This window comes from Protopterus annectens, chromosome 2.part0 (genome assembly GCF_019279795.1).
Source record: "Protopterus annectens isolate FY-2018-M chromosome 2.part0, PAN1.0, whole genome shotgun sequence".
Lineage (NCBI taxonomy): Eukaryota > Metazoa > Chordata > Ceratodontiformes > Protopteridae > Protopterus > Protopterus annectens.
The window spans coordinates 1,661,152,595-1,661,175,317 of record NC_056728.1 but is presented as its reverse complement, the minus strand read 5'-3'; the positions used below and the strand labels follow the sequence as shown (position 1 = coordinate 1,661,175,317).

The 22,723-nt window shown below is 38.3% G+C and overlaps 1 protein-coding gene across 1 annotated transcript in view; it reads right to left on the bottom strand.

The window, feature by feature from the left end:
* Window positions 1–22,723, bottom strand: part of LOC122792867 (polypeptide N-acetylgalactosaminyltransferase-like 6) — a 1,270,224-nt gene that overhangs the window by 755,695 nt on the left and 491,806 nt on the right. The window lies entirely within an intron of this gene.

The window sequence follows — 22,723 nt, the reverse complement described above, 5'->3', positions numbered from 1 at the left end:
GTCTCTCTGGTGTTGTAGGTCTCTACATACAAAGCTATGTCAAACCCAGAGCTGTTGGACATGCTCTACTTAAAGAAATCCCAGTCCCTCTGAGCTACACACTCTAGGGACCTAAACCTTGTCACCACAATAAACAAAACATGCTGGAGGGATAGATTCCTGTCCCAGAGACTTCCCATACTATGGAACAAACTACCTATCTATATCAAACAAAGCTCCTCATTAGCACTCTTCAAGAAAAATCTTGATGAATGGATGGGAAATAGGTAATTCACCCCAGGTATCCCCTCTGTGGCTCTGCTCGACAGGGGCACAGGAAAATAATTTTCTTGGGTGGCAAAAGCCAGGGTACCTTTTTGGCTAGGTTTGTATAGGCCCTAGGGCCGATAGCCTACTACCTATCTATGAACCTCTGAACCTATGTTACTGAAATTATAGTGCAGTATCAGTGGGTGCTGCACTCCTGAATGTGCCCGCCTTTGGATGCGAATTTAAAAATGAGGTCCTGTCTGCATGAGTTTGTGGTAGCTTGGATGAATGTAAATTATCCCATAGAACTTATCAAAACAGAATGGGAATTTCTCCAGTGCTCTGGCCTTATTTCTCCTAGTCTGTACACACACACACACACACACACATATATATATATATATATATATATATATATATATATATATATACATATATGCATATACACATATAGATAGATACACACACACACACACACACACATGCATGCACGCACACACACACACACACACACACACACACACACACACACACACACACACACACACACACACACACACACACACACACACATACATCACCTTGAGTCTAGCCTAATGGGACTAACCCAGTTAATAAGGCAAAAGTAAATAAATTAATTTCATGCTCTGATTTACGTATATATTAGCTGTTATTGACACATGCACTACTAATGTAAGAGTTTTATGTACCTGTTACAAATATTTTACCTGAAATGGATATGAAAGCCCTGTGATGACTACTGTTTGTATTTGTGGATTTCCCATGATTATATACTAATATTCTGCTACTGTCTTTCAAGTGTGTACATCTGTTATTGTTATGTAATGGGTATAGTGTGTTTAATTTTATTTCTATGACACCTGAATCATAGCTAAAATGCTCTTTGGACCAGTTCACTTACCTGGTTAGCAAATGTAAAATAAAATTCGTAATAAAGCTACATGATATTAAAGTGCTGTGTATGACTATACCACATATTAGTTGCTTTTTGTATTGAGTGACCCTCAAATGGCTTGAGGGTGGGGAAGTAGAGATGATATAAGGTGTGTAATTGCTTGAATTATTGCAGGGGGTGAATTATTGCAGGGGGTAGGCCAAACTGGCTGCGGGGGGGGGGGGTGGGGGCAACAATGTAGGACCTTAGAGGACAGACTGAAAAAAATACCTAGACCCCAGATTCTCAATGATTGCTCACATTCTAATTTGCAGAAAAAAAAACTGTAGCCTTATGCCATAATGTAGGAAAATGTACAGTATTCTTTGTAAAAAGATAGAGGGGGTAGAAATTAGGAGTGCAAATCAGATACTGCTGAGCCTTATAACAGTGCAGGTCACATTGGTTTCATCTACAACTTAAGCAAATAGGAGTAATTCTGGGCAAGTGATGACAGGGACCATAAGATGTCTAGCCATATAAACCTTTACATAGACACACTTAAATGTTTTTCTACCCTTTCTAAAGACCTTACGGTGCTCATTTCTGAAAACAAAGCAGGGCTGTACATAATAACTGTGGTATAAATTTACATGTGTCTACCCAGTCATCAACACTAGTCTTAAAGGCAGGCATAGCAGTACTTTGCTTGACTTGTAATGTAACTTATTCCTCTGGTTTAGAAGACATTGAGTTAAGATCCTATTCCTCTAGTGAGTCTTGCTTATTTACTGATGTAAATTTGGGTTCTTAGTGCAGATTTTTGTGGCACCACTGATTTTGCAAAGAAATAAGAAGGCATACAGGATTGGGTCTTCCATGGCTTGAAAAGCAAAGCATAGATCACCACAGAGAAGCTGATAGGCTACAAAGTATAAGGAGAGATGTGGTCATCTATCGAGATAGCTGTGAGGAAGTAATGAAACAACATAATCTGGCTCTGGCATTTACCACAGCAAAATGACAACATTTTCAGAAACAGGGTAGAATGTGTAGCAGAGTAGGAAAAAGCAGAAGCTATAATTCTAAGAACAGGTACACACTGGAACCTGCAGATGGGGGGGGGTCTAACTTTCATGCCAAAAAATACTTATGGCTGCAATGAAAGGGATGTGAGTCAGTCATACAGAATTCAAGTAAGAGTCTAGCACCAATGGAAAATGTGCACTGTGTATAAATATTTATATAGTTGCCAAGTAGGATTTCCTTAGTGGGAAACAGATATCTTGTTTACAGCATAGTTCAAAAATATTCATAGCTTAATGACTATCTCTCATTTAACATTTCTGTAATAAAAATAATGGACCTAATGTATGCTTTATATTCTAAAACCAAAACAAATCCTGAAAAAAACTTTCTGTCTGATATCAGAATAAAAGATAGAAGAGAAGCAGAGCCAGTAGACTGTTGGATATGTCTGACTTTTTTAAAAGCCACTGTATCACTTAAACTCCACATCAAAATGTAAAGATAACAATTAAAAGAAGAATATAAATAAATACTACTGAAATGATACAAAGAGTAGACTTTAATTAGCACTTTTTTAATATCATACAGACCACATTAGATAAACAATACCCAATTTGTTGACAAATTACTTTGCTCTTTCCATGTATTTCCACAACCAATCATTGTACATTAAAATAATTATTCAAGCGGCAAAATATCTAGCGAAAACAAAATTATGTAAAAATACCCTTTAAAATACTATTTAATAGCCAATATTGTCATCATGTTGTAGAAATATATATTGCAACTAGAAGATTTTAAACTGACAATTAAATGTACAGTTAAAAAATGATAACATATATTTAGAAATATTTATAAAAAACTTTTAATTTAAAATATTTTAGGAAGTGATGAAATAACTGATGGAAAAGATTCAGTTTATTTTCGCCGAGACTTAAAGATCTATCATCCTGTAGTTTTAATTGGTATTGCAGCCCTGTTTTCTCAAAACCATCCCTGTTACCAGTTATCACCTGTCAGTAATAGCAAATGCAGATGTTTAAATTTCTTAAAGATATGTTTACATAAAGCTGTGTTAATAGTTTTATGGCATATACATGTTCATGCATTCTTACAGACAGGTTTTCTAGTAGTCTTACCCATATAGTAACAATTGCATGATGAAGTAGAAGGGAAATAGTCTACAGCAGTAGAATTATAAGTAAAACGGCAAATTATTTCTAAGTTTCTTTTTCAGATAACTGACACAGGGCTATTGCTAATATACTCACCCATGGAACAATCATTGCAGAAACAGGTTTCTTTTCTTACTAGTACTTTTCTTGCTATTCTTTGGTTTGAATTAGTTTTTATTTCCATTGCCTTTTGCTTTCTTTCCTTCATCAGCCAGTTTTAAAGCCCCCACCTAAGTTCAATTTGCCTTTTTGATCTTCTTAGGAACATAGGAACATACTAGGCAAGAAATCACTGGGACCATAGAATGCCTATCCATATACACCTTTAAGCAGACAATTCCTGCCACAGTTATTAAGCACTTTATAGACCTCACCTCCCAAATTGAGCTGGACTATAGATGATAACCCTGGTATAAATTTTGTGTTAACCCATCCAGTTATCATGACCAGCCTTAAAGGAGCCAAAGCAGGGCCTTGTTTGACATGTAGTGGTAACTTATTCCATAGGCTAGCCAAAATATGCATATCCACAGCTAGTGGGGTTTGGCTTTATTGGCCTGAAATTGTCCATTAAAACGATGAAACAGTCATGGGCATGCAGAACTGCCAATTAGTTGAAACACCTGATGTTCATAAGGAACATTTGCATATATGCCATGTGTCTCTGATACCAGAGGTTTGGGAGGTCACTTATTAGAAGTTCTAGTTTTGCTGGAGTTTTCATTTTGTTTTTACTGATTGGTTTTTCAGTGACCTTCTCACTCATTGTTTTAGTTTGTTGTCTGGGATATTTTTGCAGTGACCCTAATGATAATGGACATCAGCTGGGTATAACAGCCCTGTGTTTCTAATGCTTAGTCAGACACTCTGCTTATGCTGTGCTGATGAGGTCACAACAAGGCCGAACTATGCACATCCACAGCTAGGGGGGGTTTGGCTTTATTGGCCTGAAGCAAGTCATGGGCATTCAGAATTGCCATTTAGCTGAAACACCTGATGTTCATAAGGAGCATTTGCATATATCCCATGTGCCCCTGATACAAGAGGTTTCGGAGGTCACTTATTGGAAGTTCTAGCTTTGCTGGAGTTTTCATTTTGTTTTTACTGAATGTTTTTTCAGTGACCTTCTCACTCATTGTTTTAGTTTGTTGTTTGGGATATTTTTGCAGTGACCCTAATGATAATGGACATCAGCTGGATATAACAGCCCTGTGTTTATTATGCTTAGTCAAACACTCTGCTTGTGCTGTGCCAATGAGATCTTAACAAGGCCGAAATATGCACATCCACAGCTAGTGGGGTTTGGCTTTATTGGCCTGAAATTGTCTATTAAAACGATCAAACAAATCATGAGCATTCAGAATTGCCAATTAGCTGAAACGTCTGATGTTCATAAGGAGCATTTGCATATATCCCTTGTGCCTCTGATACAAGAGGTTTGCGAGGTCACTTTTTTGAAGTTCTAGCTTTGCTGGAGTTTTCATTTTGTTTTTACTGATTGGTTTTTCAGTGACCTTTTCATTCATTGTTTTAGTTTATTCCATAGGCTATGAATATGCTGAGTTAGGGACCTATCCCTTCCACACATCATGTTTATTTGTTATTGCAGATTTTAATCCTTAGTGTAGGTGTTTTGTAGAGCCACTGGTTTTGTAAAGAAATAGAAGGTCAAATAGGACTGGGACTTTCATGGCTCCAAAAGTTAAAGACGGATCACCTTCATAGCAACCTGCAGGTTATTCAGTATAAAGAAAGTATTGCTAAACATTTCAGACATTTAATTCTATTAGTTAGATATCTTTGGAGCCTTTCCAGTTGAATGATATGCTTGGAATTTTGCATACTAAAGGGGCATTGTATTCAATGATGGGTCTGATAAGGGAAGAGTACAGTGTTAGGATGACTTCCGTGGGTCTTGAAGATATTTCTAGCTAGTTTCACTGTGTGTGAGGTATTAACTGGAAATTGTCCACTTTTATTAAGCATCTGTTGGGTTGTTTGTTTCTGATAACTGGTTACAGTAAACTCTTTTTTTCTAGAGGCTCCTTTAGCTGTTTAAAACTTTCATTTAAAGGCTCACTGCTGCTTTTCAGCTGTGAAACATTTCTGCAGTTTGTTCTAAGTAGTGGGGATATTTGTAGCATTTCCATATTCAGGCTTGTATTTGGGCCTAGTGTTTGTGGAGGCTGTGTGTCTGAGCACATATTCAGAGACATTGGTTTGGCCAAAGCCATCAGGCATTTCTGTGAGAGAGAATTGTTTGAGGTCATTGGCTGACTGAGGTCACCTGGACTACAGCTTAGACTAAGCACCTCATTGGTTCTTTTGAGATTTCTTTCTTAAAAGCTGTCTCAGGTTTCAACTTTCTGTTACCTAAGAAGTTCAGTTGTGAATGCTCTGCCATTTCACAGTGAACTGATCGAAGGAAGGACACTGAGGAAACCCGGAGCTATAATATATAACATTAAGTATCCTGTTTTTTGTTTATTTTGTTCTTTATTTCTTTGTTATTTATAGCACTTTGTGTACTGTGTATTTTTCTAGCTAGTTTCACTGTGTGTGAGGTATTAACTGGAAATTGTCCACTTTTATTAAGCATCTGTTGGGTTGTTTATTTTTGATAACTGGTTACAGTAAACTCTTTTTTTCTAGAGGCTCCTTTAGCTGTTTAAAACTTTCATTTAAAGGCTCACTGCTGCTTTTCAGCTGTGAAACATTTCTGCAGTTTGTTTGCCACCCTCCCTCCCTGCTGGTATAGTGTTTTTATAGTTGGTGGCTTTGCAGTTGCCCGCCCTAGTGTAAATTTGATCTGGGACCCTCCTTCCAGTCTAGTGTCATTACCTCATTCTACCCAGCACAGGGAGAACATTTGAGAAGGCCAATCAGCTTAGTTTTGGCTACTCCTTTCTCTCTTTCCTTTCTCTTTCCACTAACAAAAAAAAAAAAAAAATATCTGCTTTTACTGTATTTGTGTTTTTACCTACTTTATTTTGCTTTTGCATCATCTTAAAAGTACTCAATTGTATTTATTACTGCTTGGTTTAACTTATTCTAAGCCTTTTAGTTTAAGCACTTGGGCTTTAGACCAGTTGTTTTACATTAGGAAGGTTTGTGGGCTGCACTGTGGTGGCAGGACAGGTAGCTTACATCCTTCTAAGTTGGGAACTGTTGATTGAGGGCTCAGTGTCTGTTATTCTAAAAGTGTATTAGTTCTGGTTTAAGCACCTGGGCTTCAGACCAGTTATTTTACATTAAGAAGGTTCATGGTCTGCACTCTTGTGGGAGAAGAGGCTGGACTTTGCCCTTCTGAGCTGGGAATTTCTGGTTAAAGGCTTATAGTGCCTGCATATTTGAATTATTTCTTACTTTAATTGGTACACCTTGTTTGCTGTAGCATAGACTAGATCCAGGCCTGCTGAATCTAGTTTTGTTTGTATGCTTGTTATTTCCCTGAAAAGCTAATTCCACCTAAAACGCGGCTTTTCAGTGCTTCTGTGGATCCCTAGTGATATATGCATTGCTTACTGTACTGATTTCCTTGTTTCACTTGAAAGAAAGTTACTGTTTGTCATTTTTGCATTTAAGTTACCTGGCACCTGCTCACTAAAGCAATTATATAAGTCAGCACTAAAAAATTAAAAGCACTACACCCTTGCAAACTCCCCCTGGAGTACCTTGCTCCCCATTGGCCATTTTTTTCAATTATAAAGAAATTCCCAATACTATTCTAGCATGTCCAAAGGTCAGTTGTCAATCTCCTCTCCAGTCCAGCTGGTGAATCTGGGAATCTTGAGGCAATGTTACAACTGCCTCATGTACACAGACAACCCTCTCTTCCTCCCAACAAATTCCAACCCATGTGAGAGATGCAACCATATAGCCAAACTGGAGGCTAAGCTCTCTCAACTCAGTACTGGCGTAACCAGTCAGGAGGAGAAGGAAACCACACTCACTACAATTCCAGTCTCACATAGACCTACCACGACAGCAAACCAAACACATAAACACATAAAAACATACTTGGAGGCTCTAAATAAAAATCTGCCTAAGCAACAGAGACCTCCAAAGCAGACAGCCAAGCAACCGCTACCCCAAAACAAAGCACGTGCAACACATAGCTCACAAAGCCAGTGTGCCGAACAGTCACAGCCCTTAAGGCTAAACAACACACCTGATACACTTGTAATAGGTGGCTCTATCATCAGGCACACTGACGTCCCACTCACCAGGCTGAACAAGGAGAAGGTCATGGTGAGCTGCCTATTGTGCGCTAGGATCCGCCACATAACACAAACACTCAGGTCACTCCAAGGCAAGTACAAATATGACTCAGTCATTGTCCATGCTGGTGTGAATGACCTGAGACGTACCTCCCTGGACTACATGAAAAGAGACATAGAGGAGCTCTCTGAGCATGTAGCCCAGGCCGGTATGACCCTGACCTTGAGTAGCATCTTACCCTCACCAAGAATGATGCCACAGTATGAAGACAAGATTATCAATTTCAACAATTGGCTTAAGTATTGGTGTCATTCAAAGGGGATCCAATGCCTGTCAGCCTGGGATGACATGCTCGACAAGCCACGATGCTTCGCTAGGGATGGCTTGCACCTGTCACCCCTGGGCTTTCAGATATTGGCAAAGGCTCTTGCTACCCCCATAGTGCCTTTTTTAGGCAAGGCTCAAAAGACAAACCCACCTCCATAGGTATCACAAGGGATAAGAAACTAAGAGTAATGCTACTCAACGCCAGAAGTCTAAACCTCAAGATGCACACACTGGAAACTCTCCTTAGCATGGAGAACATCGATATCTGTGCAGTAACAGAAACCTGGTTCAAGGCTCTCGAGAGCACCCCAGCACTACCAGGTTATACCTCATACCATGCTTTTCAGCCCCAAAACTTGGACCGAACCACAAAAGGAGGGGGAGTATCAATATTCGTCAAAGATACCCACACCTCCAGGTTGGTGGCACAGCATGAAGCATCGGAGACTATCCATGTGCAACTAACAGTGGGTAAAACTTCCTTCCAGTTTATAGCCTGCTACAGACCACCCTCCCAAACCCAGGAACCCCATTTGGCCTTCCTGAGAACACTGGAAAATATGAAGGTCTCTCCAAACACCATTATATTGGGTGACTTCAACTACCCAACCATAGACTGGGAGCATTACTCTAGCTCCAACACCCTAGCCCAAAGGTTCCTAGAATTCATAAACTCAAATGCTATGGAACAACTTCTTACCACTCCCACAAGAGGGGAAAACATACTGGACCTGATCATCACCAACATGGGGACTCTATGCTCCAGACCAAAAGTGTATCCCTCACTGGTAAGATCAGACCATAAACTAATCTCACTGGATATTCACATCCCGGCCCCACCCCATGCCCAGAAAACCACAGTGAAAAACTTCTCTAAAGCAAATTTCACACTCCTCAAAACTGAGGTGGAATCCTTCAAAGCCCCCGGGCCTGTGGATAATACCGCCCAGACCGCAAAATCTTTTATAAACGCATTCTATGAACACCTTCAGGAATGCATGGATCATGCAATCCCAAATAAAACCAAGACCCAATCCTCCAAAGGTAGACGTCCTGTCTGGTGGACCCCAGCCATAAACAAACTATACAATAGAAGGAGGAAGCTACTACATGATAGAGCAAAATCCCAAAAAGGGAAGGCATCTCTGATCAGTATTAGCAAAAAACTACGGGCACTCATGAAATTGTCTAAGGCCAGCTTCGAGAGAAAAATTGCACAGGACACTAAGGATAATCACAAGGCTTTCTTTAGTTATGTTAGGAACCTGGGTGGGAATTCCCAGATATGCTCAGAATTAGTCCAAAATGACAAAAAATACACCAAACCCACAGACATTGTCAACATCCTAGCTGACAGGTTCAGCGCAAACTCCCCCCCCTCCCCACCAAAAGGGCTAATATCTATCCCAGCAGAGTGCTGCCCCCTGACATCTCAGATGCTCAGGTAAGAGCTGCTCTCTCCAAAGCAAGAAACACAGCATCAATGGGACCAGATGGTGTCCCGGGCTGCGTCCTACATGAACTCCAAGAAGAGCTAAACCCAAACCTAAAACTACTGTTCAATCTCAGCCTTACTACAGGATATGTACCCAAAGAGTGGCATACAGCAACAGTGGTCCCTCTCCACAAAGTTGGTGCCTCAACGGATCCTGGAAACTATCGCCCCATAAGTCTCACTAGCTTAGTCTGCAAAGCTATGGAAAGGATCTTCATGGACCTTATAAATAAAGATATTGGGGACTTACAGACACTGGATCCTACCCAGTTCGGCTTTGTTAAGGGCAGATCCTGCCTTTTAAACTTGGTCGATTTCTTTGAAACAGTCACCAAGGCCATTGACAAAGGGGAGGTGGTCCACACAGCCTACCTGGACCTCACAAAAGCCTTTGATACAATACCCCACTCGGGCATTATAGATAAGCTCACCAGTTTAAATATAAACCCCTATGTCACTAGATGGGTTGCAAACTGGCTCAAGGACAGAACCCATATGGTTGGAATAGCTGGAGCCATGTCAGACTCCAAACCAGTTACAAGTTGCGTCTCACAAGGCTCAGTCTTGGGACCTCTCTTGTTCGGTATATATTTCTCAGAGGTACAGGCCAACATGGAAGGACTGTGGCTGACCAAGTTCACAGATGACTGCAAACTGGGCGCCATAATAGACTCTCCTGCCGACACAAGCATCCTCCAAAAGGGCCTCATAGAAACAGACAACTGGTGCCAGAGCCATGGCCTCAAGCTAAATGCCAAAAAGTGTATAGTCATCCCCTTTGGCAAAAACAAAGTGCCCACAAATTACCACATAGGTGGTAATCCATTAAGTACAGAAGATGTAATTAGGGACCTGGGGACACAAGTTGATAGCAATCTCTCATTTGACAACCACGTGGCCAAAGTGGTTAGAAAAACATTTCATATAGCCCACCTAATCATGAAGGGATTCACATCTAGATCAGGGGAGGTCATCGTGCCTCTTTACTCATCCCTCATCAGGCCCATAATTGAGTACAATGCCCCTTTTGGGATGTACCTTACCAGACACCTGCAGCAACTGGAACGACCCCAAAAGTACCTCACCAAGAGGATCAAGGGGCTCAAACAGATGCCGTATGCTGCCCGGTTAAAGAAACTCCAGTTCTACTTGGTGGCATACCTCCTGCTCAGAGGCGATCTGTGCCTGACGTATAAAGCCATGTCCAACCCGGAATTAATGGACATGCTGCACCTCAGAAAATCCAAATCCCATCGAGCTACGTGCTCGAGGGACTTGAACCTCAGCACTGAAATAAATAGGACATGCTGGAGGGACAGATTCATAACCCAGAGGCTCCCTTCACTCTGGAATAAAATCCCAGTCCAGGTTAGGCAGAGTCCCTCATTGACTCTCTTCAAGAGGAATCTTGATGAGTGGATGGGAGATCGTAGGTTTACCCCAGGTATCACTTCTGTGTCACTGTTAGACAGAGGCACAGTATACTAACCTCAAAAAAGGGCATAGCAAAATTAATTTAAAATTGGTGGCGAAAGCCATACACGCTCTGGCTAGGCTTATAAATGCCCTAGGGCAGATAGCCTAGTATGAACCTATGAACCTATGAACCTATTCTCTTCAAAATTAACTGGGCCAAAGAGAAGGATTTCTTGACTGTGGAGGAACCATGATGATCAAAAGAGAGAGAGCTATCCACATAAGTACTTAGATCTCTTATGACTGTATGTCAGAAATGCAGCACCATTCATAACATATGAGGTGGGAAAAACCTTCCTGCTAAATGCTACCATACTGTACTTTTTTCATTTAGTTTAAGACCATGTTTGATAGACTATGTGCTGGCATATTCCAGCCATTTTTGGAGCCGCTTTGTATCAATGAATGAGTGGATAACAGTACACAGTTTGCAGTCATCAGAACACTTGGTCTACCACTCTTCTTGAATATGGGCTCAGATGTCTGCAAAATAAATGCCAAACATTAGAGGGCCCAGAACTGATCCCTTTGGCACCCCATTATTTACAAATGTATATTCAGAGAGGGATCCTGCAACATTCACAACTTGGGATCTGGTGGATAGCCAGTTTGCAATCTGGCAGATAATGTAGGGGCTTGTTTAATTTTTCAGTTATATGAGCATGGATGATAGAGTCAAAAGTCCTGGCCAGGTTGAGATAGGTAGTGGGCACAGAATGACTACTGTCCATAGCCCCTGGAAAATTTTCAAAAAAGAGATTACTAGGTTTAGGAGACACAAGCTGCCTTTCACAAAACCTAACTGATTGTGATGTAGATCAGTTAAGTTGCCTATATCAGCGTAAATGAGTTCTACTATGATACGTTTCATGACTTTGCATATAAGGTTGATTAGGCGGATGGGTCTATATTTGCTTGGGTCTGTAGGGGAGAACCCTTATGTAGTAGAGTCACACTGGTTGTTCTCCAGGCACCAGGAACAAACCTAGAGTGAGGCTGAACATTTTCCGCAGAGGATCAGTGCATTCTTGGCAATTATGAGAATGCAGCCTGGTATGTTGTCTGGTCCCACAGAATTATTATTTTTAGCCTTTAACAGGGATTCAAGTTCTAAGATTATCACAGAGGAAACTAAATTTTCAAGGATAGGTGGCAAAAATCTGGATAGGAGGGGTAAATTAGTTAGACCTGAGGGGAGGGGCGGACCCTGGCCCTTACTATTGGAAAAAAAGGAAGCCTTATGGCAACTGAGAACAAATGCCACTCAATGGCTAGGCATTAATGACACTTTTTCCATAACCTGTTTTATGAAACTGAAAGCATTAGAAAGGTCATGTCACTACTTAGTGTTAAGGTTTTATGTGGTTCATCTGCCATCATATTTATATTATACACATTATATATGTATATTTACACATATATTTATATACTATTCTATTTGGATAGTATGCCATTGCACTTTTTGTGTTGTTATTATTATTATTGTTATTTTTACTGAATTTCTGAATATTGGGCTGGAGTGCTTTTATATTCTTATCGGTTGATTCAACAAAGGGGGTGTGTTATTCACTATTTAATGAAGTTTCTTTGCAGTGATTTTTATCTTGATAAAGTCTCTGAATGGTCAGAGATGAAACCACTTGAGTTACACTGTTTTTATATTTAATTTTATTTGCTTATTTAGAATGAATAAATTAATATTTATATAGTAAGATTACAGACTGGTTTGTGTTCTGGATCGTTTGGTAGTGTTTTTAAGTTTCTTGCAGGCATGTTTCACTGTAGTTTTGAGGGAGGGAGTTGGGGATTTCTTGCAACATGTCACTATTTCCCTTCTTTTGTTGGACACTTTTATTAATGCTGGAGTTCTACTAGAGAATTTTTTCCTGCATTTACAGTTATGTTTAGGGCAGATGGGTATTGACTTTTCTATGCAACTGTTCAGGTGCTGGTAAAAGTAAGAGGTGAATTCAGCAGCCTTTTCAGTTGGTTTCATTTGTGAGGGAATATTTGGAATGTTCTATAGGTCTTTTGCAAGCTGAAGTAGGTTTTTTATACAGAAGCTCCTAAACCGGCCTTGTTTGGTGGAGGGCTGGTACCATTAGACCTCACAGAGAAGATGACTTGATTTGTGGTTAGACTTCACCAGCAATGAGGAGATGCAGGGTGGGGGGCAGGCAGGGGTTAGGTTTTTAAGAACCAGGTCAAGGGTATTAGAGCCTCTAATCAGTAGTTTTACAATTTGCTCCAGTACATTGGTATTAATGGAGTCTAGGAAATGATTAGCATAACTATTTTTAGAGGTGTAAGTATACCAATTAATGCTTGAGTAATTGAAGTCCCATAGAAAGAAGGCATTTGGTTTGATATATAATACCTCAATGGTGTTGAGGTAATTTCTGAGATCTTTGGGTGACATTGATGGAGATCTATAGCTAGCTATTAAGTAATAGTTGGATTTTTGAAGGTGTTTTGGATCTCTGTGAGCTCCAAGTTAGGGTTATGAGTAATATGATATGATGTAACAGCATTTGTAAGAATTACTGATATTCCATCACAGTTTCCAAAGGGTCTGAAGGCATAATAGGCACTGAAATCATGTTTCAGTAACTACTCAAATATGAATGTGTTCAAATTGTAGGAGAACCTCAAGTTCTGATGTCTTTCTATTTAGACTCCTAGCATTAAGTAGTGCCACCCCGATATTGTCCAAATGTGAGTTTGAAATTTCTACGTAGAATGTCCAGTAGGGGGGACTCTGCCTAAACAAAATGCCCTACAGGGCCAGCAAAGGCTTTGGCCAGTATGGAGAAGCCCTGGTATGACAGGTGTAAACCATCCTAGTTTATCATATCATCCCAAGCTGACTCATACTTAATTTCTTTTACAATGACCACCAACTACTTAGCTAATTGTTAAAGCCAATTATCTTGTCTTTTATTCCAAGCATCATTCTTGGTGAAGGCAAGATACTACTCAAGACCAGTGTCCTTCCTGTCTCTAACACATGCATAGCTCTCTCATACCACTCTCAGTATTCTATTTGAAATATTATTGATATTGTTTCTCAGACCATATCAAAAACTTCTGTCTATAATTCTTCTGGTGCTCTAACTACCAGCTCTAAGTCCTTGCATCTATTCTTCACCTCCACTAGATAGCATTCACTTGCCGATGTCATATCTCACTGTTCTAGATGCCTTTCTTCTCATTTTCTTTAATTTAATTTTAAACTTTGTATTAAGAAATTGATGGCCAGAACCACAGTCAGTTCCAGATATTGTCTCTGCTAACTTTATAGAACTCTTTCATCTCTGACTGCAAAGTATATAATTACTCTGATTTCATTATTGACCATCTGGAAATAGCACCTTGCAAAGCCATCTTTTATGGTGTCGAAAGAGTGTTTGTTATGAATAGTAAATTATCTTGGCAAAATTGTTCTAATTTATGTCACATTTTATTCTGTACTCTAAGACCAAACCTGTCCATTATTCCAGTTGAACTTTAGCTACCAACTTTAGCATTCTGATCACTCTTAACGAATGGTAACATATGTTTTGGTGTTATTTCCTAAAGTTGTTGGAGATCGTCATAACATTGGTCAGTTTTCTCCTCTTCAGCGTCTATAGCTGGAGCATAAACTTCTATCACCGTACTGTTGAATTGCTTATCTTTGATTTAGATTATTCTATTTTTTTTGAGTTGTGACCAAGTACTGACTTTGACACTCTTTTATTTACCATGACATCTATTCCATTTCTTCTGTTGTTGCTCACAGTAGAATATATGATGATTATCTGATATAAAACTGCTGATTCCAAGTCCAATTTAGTTTGGTAACTCCCAAAAGGTCAATGTTTATTCTTATCATCTCATCCTTATTCACCTCAAGTTCACCTTGGTGCATAATTTTTACATTAAGCATTCCATTGGTTTACCTTGATGCATCATTCTTACATTAAACATTCCATTGGTTCACCTTGGTGCAGTGTTCTTACATTAAACATTCCATTGGTTCACCTTGGTGCATCATTCTTACATCAAACATTCCACTGGTTCACCTTGGTGCATCATTCTTACATTAAACATTCCATTGGCGTGTACTTTTTTGCAGTATTATACATTCCTTTCATCTCTGCGCACCTTAGTAGATGCACATTCTTCTGATTATAAGCCATCTACATAATACACTCTTAACACACTGTTTGCACTTTGTCTCTTCTCTTTCTCAGTAGTATGCTGGATATATTCAGTTAATACCAAAATACAGTTTACTTAAAGCAGTTGAACGTCAGGAATGTTACAACTGAAATTAGTACTGTGCTGATTTTTTTTATCTTAGTGTTATTATTTTTGAGCTCCCCACCCCTGACCACCAACCAATGACCCATTTGTTTTCCCACTTGTTGGCTGAAGCCACATATTACCAGCTGAGGTGAGAGTCTGGCTCAGGTGAGCTGTCATCCTTAGATGATTCAGATGTTATGTTTATGCCTTACTCTTCATTCTGCTCCACATCTCTTCTGTTGATGTGGACCTACGTTTGTGGATCAACTGACATTTGGAGTGGTCTGTTTCCACTCTGTGTTGAGCATTACAATAGTGCACTTAATTGTGATATAAACTGTGAAAGAACTTATGGTAGTTTCCCTATATTTTCTTGATAAATTATGCTGTATACACTTTATGATCATGTTTAATGCATGTATGATGCCTTTCAAGGTTATCACCTTCTATTTTTCTGACCATTCCACCACATATAATGAATGTTAGTCATTCATATTTGACCTGTTAGACATTTTTGGTTATATCTGAAGCAGTCTGAGGAATATATTACAAATAAGCTAAAGTTATTACATTCTATGGTTTAGAAGCAGTTTGAGCAAATATATTATGAATAAACTGAAGTTATTAAATTCTATGGTTAAAGATTTTTTCTTAGCAGCAGACATTTTTTTCTACATGCTTTTATCTGCTGTGCTTGCTTTCCAGCAACTCTCCCTCTCTTCATAAGACCCATTCATTCTCCCATCCTAGATCACCCCCAGTGAAAACAAGATATGGCAAGGGAACAGGATCCCTTTAAGTTCAGTGAAAAATAAGTTAATCGAACAGCATTTTCAGTGCACTTACATCAAACATGCAATTCGTCAAACTGTTCATACTATGATTGCGGTAAAGTGAGGATTGAGAAATTTGCCCTTTCCCCACTGTAGTGCAATTTCATAGTTGGTATATATAATTAGAGGGGGTTGTTGGTAGCACAGTCCCCCACATGAGCGTAATTCGTAGAAGTGTCACTTCGATGAAGTGATATAGACCCAGGGAACCATCATACAAGCAGCCTCAGCAGCAGTATGTGCTCTCATCAGCATTCTGGGAATGAGCATATATTTACTATGGACCCTAACCCTCTACTGGGCAAGGGATAATTTACCCATATTACCAAGGTAGCCACTCCTCTCTCCAAATTATCCACAGTTATGGCTACCTCATTTGCAGGTCAGTGGCCAAATACCTATCCCAGGCCAACCTTTCCGAGAGAGAGAGAGAGAGAGAGAGAGAGAGAGAGACAGTCTAGCACTGAATGGTCTAAGCCTGTCCTTCCCCTTAGATGTTAGGCATGTCCCTCTTCTTCCATTCACCAGCACAAAAAGATGCCTGCCATGCTAACTGAACTCTGCTCCTCACGGTCATAGTAAAGGCTCTGTTCCACTATGCCAAGACAGCTGGCTTTGCAGCAGCTACATTTTAGATAAATTAGGTTTTCCTGTTGGGCGGCACAGTGGTGCAGCGGTTAACATTGTCGCCTCACAGCAAGAGGTTCTCTGGTTCGATTCTCAGCTGGGGTGCCTTATGTGTGGAGTTTGCATGTTCTTCCTGTGTTCGCGTGGGTTTCCTCCGGGTACTCTGGGTTCCTCCCACATTCCAAAGACATGCATCTGGAGCATTTCTCCTTGGGCCTCTGCTGAAAACAGGCTCTGTGGAACCTAGTCGGACTTTCCCAGTCAATAAATAAAAAAATAAAAACTGTTAATAATCATAAAAATATGTTCTTATAATAATAGCCTTTGCTTTTGTCAGTTTTTTTACTACTCAATGGTTAACTAAAAAAGACAGAGATTCTAAATGTATTTCCTCAGCTAAAAAGTATGACTTCTAAATTAACTAACTAAAATACACATTTGCAACAAGGAAACTGAATAGATTTTTCTGCTACAAATAAAAGGTTGTTATGAAAAATATGCTTTAAACTATTTCTTGTTTCTTTTTCTGTTTCATTGTCGCTTCAAGATATGCTTTGTCAGGGTGTTTTGAGATTTATGTAGATCAAATATCTATTTTAATGCTAGTAGATTCTTTTTTATGTTCTGTGCTGTATACAATTCTGCATAGTTTTACAGGATATTAATATCTGGGTATGTTGTAAACTTTGGAAAAGTATACTTTTATGATTTCCTAACTATAGCAAATAATGTTTTCATGATCAAAAGTAAAAAAAAAAAGCAATATCTTTCGGGTTTTACCAGTTAGGAGTCGCCACAGTGGATCACCGGTCCACAGATTGAGTGGCAGTGGAGTTTTTACAGTGTCGAGATGCCAGCCTGGTGCCCAACCTTCACAGAAGGTACATGCACACACACTCAACTACTTGCATGTCTTTTAAAACTCAGTTGACCACAGGGAGGACATGCAGACTCTGCATAGAAGGCACTACAGCCATGAATCAAACCAAAGAACCTCTTGCTGTGAGGCAACAATGCTAACTGCTGCACCACCATGGCATTTCTTGATCAAAAATAGTTTTACAAAAAAAAAAAAAAAAAGTCAGAGGATTTTTTTTTTAAATTCTAGTTAGTGAGGAAAATGTATATTATAGATAGAATGATAGCAAAAAAGAAAACTGTATACTTTGCAGTCACTTTTCTGCAGAATTGCTGTATGGTTTTACCAAACATTAACTAACTGACTAATTAACTAAATCAATAGTAATGCATAAATCAAATACCAACTGCAAAACCGAAAGAAAACAAGTCTAATACCTGGAATATTTGCTGTGCAGTAGCCGGAGTTTTTTTTTTGTACTACAGAGGGGAGTAGTTTATACTTGTGCATCTTGGTTTTCAAGTTTTTACCCAAAGAGTCTTCTCATCAAGCTGGATTGAAATTTAACATGTCCTCATGCCAGCAAGGTGTAGAGTTCAGGCTTAAGTAATGGACTTAAATTCCAAAAGTTAAAATACAAATTGTATTCAAAATACATACTATATATATATATATATATATATATATATATATATATATATATATATATATATATATATAGATCCCTATCAGATTATTGAGTTTTCAGAAATTCAGAATTCATATTGTCGAGACCAAATGATTGCGTTTCCAAAAACATGAGCATCTAAAAAAACCCTCCACAAAAATCTAACTTTTTAAAGTTTTTGCAGTGTGCAAGCCCCCTCCACCCGCACCCCCTGCAAATTAAATATACCAACTCTGAGATCGCACTACAGTGAGGAAAAGAGTAAATTTCCCAATCTACGCTGTACAGTCATCTCCATTCAAAACGTTTTTTGGGGAACTTAATCATATGGTCTTGATCATATGAATTTTGAGTTTATGAAAATCTGATCATCTGATAGGGATCCATAAATATTTATAGTTATATGCACAGAATTTTGAATCTCAGATTGTCAAGAACTTTTTTTGCAGACACTCAGCTCGACGATCACAAGACCTCAGCAGACTGCATAGACGAAGGAGGACTTGCCAATCTGCTGGACTCTTAGAAACCCTTAAAAAGGAGTTTTACTGGGGTTGGTACTGGTGAAAATGTTGTACTTTGTGGAGTCGACTTTGTGCGATTCACCAAATCATTATATTCTCACATGTACTTCTATATATCTATCTACATCTATCTGTACTCACAGATATACACATATATCTGTGTGTATATATATATATATATATATATATATATATATATATATATATATATATATATAGGGTCTATATTACATTGATGAATGTTTAAATGTTCAAATCTCTAAAGGTCAACCTTTAGAGATCAAACAGTTAAGTGTTCAAAAATGTAATAAAACAAAAAAAAAGTAAAATGAAAGGGTTTTAGCAGGGGGGCAAACCCCCCTGCACCCCCAACACCCCCGCTACTTAAATATACCAAATCCAAGATCGCACTTCAGTGCACTACAGTGTGGAAATGGGAAATTTCCCATTCCCTACACTGTAGCGTGATCTTGAAGTTGGTATATTTAAGTAGCGAGGGTGTGGCGGGCACCCTGCTTACAACCTTTAGTTTTTTTTTTCTTTACTTTTATTTATTTCTTTTTTAATTTTTGAAGATATTCGAACACTTAACTGTTCGATCTCTAAAAGTCGATCTTTAGAGATTCGAACATTTAAGCATTCGTTTATCTAATATATATATATATATATATATAGAGATATATATATATATATATATATATATATATATATATGTATGTATGTATAAGGTCGGGTGGCACGATGCCAGGGTAATCCTATGGGCTAGGTTTGTAAAGGCTCCAGGGCCATTAGCCTAGTACAGATTTATGAACCTATGAACCTATGAACATATGTTTGCATGTTTATGTATACATATATGTATATATTATTTATTTAAATGTATACATGTATGTTTAAAGGCAATGGAAGCTGTCACACAGACCATTTACTAAATGTATATTGTGTACCTTTATATATTTTTTCTTTTACTCATTTCATGGGGTGAACATACTTTTTAACCTTTTAGTATAAAGAAATTTGGACAAAGCCAAAAATAATTGGGGCAAAGCCCCAAAAATAGGGACACATTTAAAATATTGCTCTCATAAATTTAGAATGTTGCTAGAATAAAAGGTTTTGTGTTATAATGCATTTTCTGGAGGTTATGATGTCTTAAACTCACATGCCTATCATTATTTAATTAATTTAATCCTCACTGATTTGCCTCAAAAATTCAGAAAACCACACATTTTATGAAGAACAGACCAAAAATATGAGGCAAAAATCTAAACATTTTGCGAAAATCTGGACAGTTGCAAGGTATGGGGGCAAATCATACTTATATATATTGACCAGCTGGGCAAAAAGCAAATTGGTCACATAATGGAACATTTCCCTTCTCAAAAGGTGTAGTGACACGGGAGCTGATCACAGAAGTAAAGTGAATAAAGAAGAAAGCCTCCTGCACCAAGGGATAGAGAAAGCTAATAGAAAACAAACAATTCAATTCCATTTCTATTGGCACAAAAAGTAGGGAGTTATAAGGCGGTTTGTAAGGGAAGAAGAAGATAATTTTCTGTATATGTGGAAGAAAACACATCAATGTAAGAAAAAGATCATGACATGGTCTACAGGAAGTGGTGGCAGTGTTATCTAAAACTGTACCGATGGTAGTCACCATGCATACCAAGAAGTCTACTGATGAAATTGTTGACATAGCAATGTGGATTATGGTTAGAGATGGAAGAATATGGAGTATATACATACCCAACAAGGGGAGTAAATGTTATGTTAGTGATGACTTTATGAGCAAAATCACCCTGCATCCCAAAGTTATAGACTGGTTAAACTGAAAGCCACTTTAAGCAAACCTAAACCAAAACTCTTTTTGCAGGAAGCATGCTTTTATGCGCCCATGGTTCCTCTAACTTACATATACTAACTCAATGGTCACACAATTGTGGGAAAAAGACATTACCTCTAGGTTCACTAAGAGTTTTTTTTAGTGTAACTCGTTTGTAGTATTAGGTCTTAAAACTGACGAAACAGCTGTCGCATTCTCATTTTTTTTCAAAATGTTTTTCAAGGAATTGAAGGTACTGAAGGTAGGACTTTAGCCAGTTAAGGACACACTATTTCGGGAAAAGAAATTATACTTAAAGGAGAATCTGTTGGAAGAAATTAGAGCAGAACAGTATAAGCACATGTAAAGGAAGTTAAATAAAAATGTAAAGCAGTGCACATTTTTAAGGGAATGATGTGAAGCAGGCCAGTAGATTTGACTCATCTCTCATCACAAATGGATCAGGCTGATGCATAAAAACAGATAATAGCAAAGACAAAGGCATACAGAATCATTCATTTGTGGTTATATAATGACACAGGACTAATTATAAATCTAATAATCCAGAGAAGTATGAGAGAGTATCAGGTTCAAATCACACCACAGGCAGATGAAAAAAAGAAAAAAACAATCTTTATTAAGCCCTTTCAACCCATTTATGTAAAAGGACTTCTTCAGAATAATTCAACCAAAACAAGTAACACTTTCATAAAAGCCTGCATCATGTAATCAGGTAAGCTGATAGCTGATTTAAAAGTACAGTACTACTTAGTGCTGATTATGTACAAAATTCTAATATTATCGCCATTTTAAAATCATATATAACTAGTATAAACAATAAATACCACCTTCAAATGGATAAATAATAAAATAACAATATTAAGTATTTCATTCATACTTTTGTAACTCTCATTTTTAGGATACCAGATACAGAAATATGGTCAATGATACACTGATGTCGAGTTTATGCCTACTGGCATTCAACCTCAATTGCCAAGCGTCTATTCCACCAATCACTCTCTCTTGGACAGTGATCAGCCTGTTCCAGGATTTTATTTTTTTATTTTATTTATTTTTTTATTTGACATTTGTTAACCGGGTTGGTCCAGCTGGGCCAGGAGCCCGTTTTCAATGGAGACCCGAGGAGAAAAGCTCCAGTTACAAAACTATTTAGGATAATATAGGTAACAAAAAATAGAAAGTACCATAACCAAGCATAACTCCAAAACATATTAATACAAATATGGATCAAACATATTTAGATTACTGTAAGAGGATGGTCTCAAATAAATGAGTATATAAACCCTCTTTTATGTATATGTATATATATATATATATATATATATATATATATATATATATATATATATATATATATCTACAAACAAGTTCTATGCAAGTGCTCAAACAAGTGATATACAAGTGATCAGATTTCTTACCTAGGCTTTGTAGGAAGGTATAGATGCTTTCAGGAGTTCAGAGGGAAGAAGCACCATTGTTTAAAGGGGAAATATTATGTAGGTTCTAAGCAGAGACATGATTTAGTGTTGAGAGGGTAATGTTTGAGTACCTTTTTAAAGTGCGCAGGGTGTATGATGGAGCGTATGTGTAAAGTAAGGTTGTTCCAAGTATGGGTTATAGAGTAGTTATATTGTAGTTTGCCTATATTCTTCTTTGGATGATCTACATTCAGAAGTTGTTGGTTAGATGTGCGTTGAGTTCTAGAAGGGGTATAGGTAGATAAAAGAGTAGTGAGAGCTGGACGGGATGAAGGCCTGTATAGAATGGAGTGAATAACTTGAAATTGAGAAAGTAGCAGTAGTTGAGGGAATTTGAGCCATTGTAAGGCGTTCAGGGACAGGCAGTGATGGGAGTTGTAGGGGGAGTTTGTAATGAATCTTGCAATTTTGTGATGTTTGTTGCAATTTGTTCATGGTGGTAGCTTGTATGTTGGTTATTATGGGGGCTGTGTAGAGAAGTGTGGCAATTTGAGCCATTGTAAGGAGTTCAGGGACAGGCAGTGATGGGAGTTGTAGGGGGAGTTTGTAATGAATCTTGCAATTTTGTGTGGGCAAGAGGAAGGACTGTGCAAAGGTGAGTCTAGCATTTGGAGTAAGAAATCTTTTGTGGTGATAGAGCAAGCCAAGTTTCTGGTGAGTTGTTTTATTCCTTGCAGTAAGTGTAAGTTAAATTTGAGTTTGTCATCTATAATGATGCCTACCAATTTAGTGTGT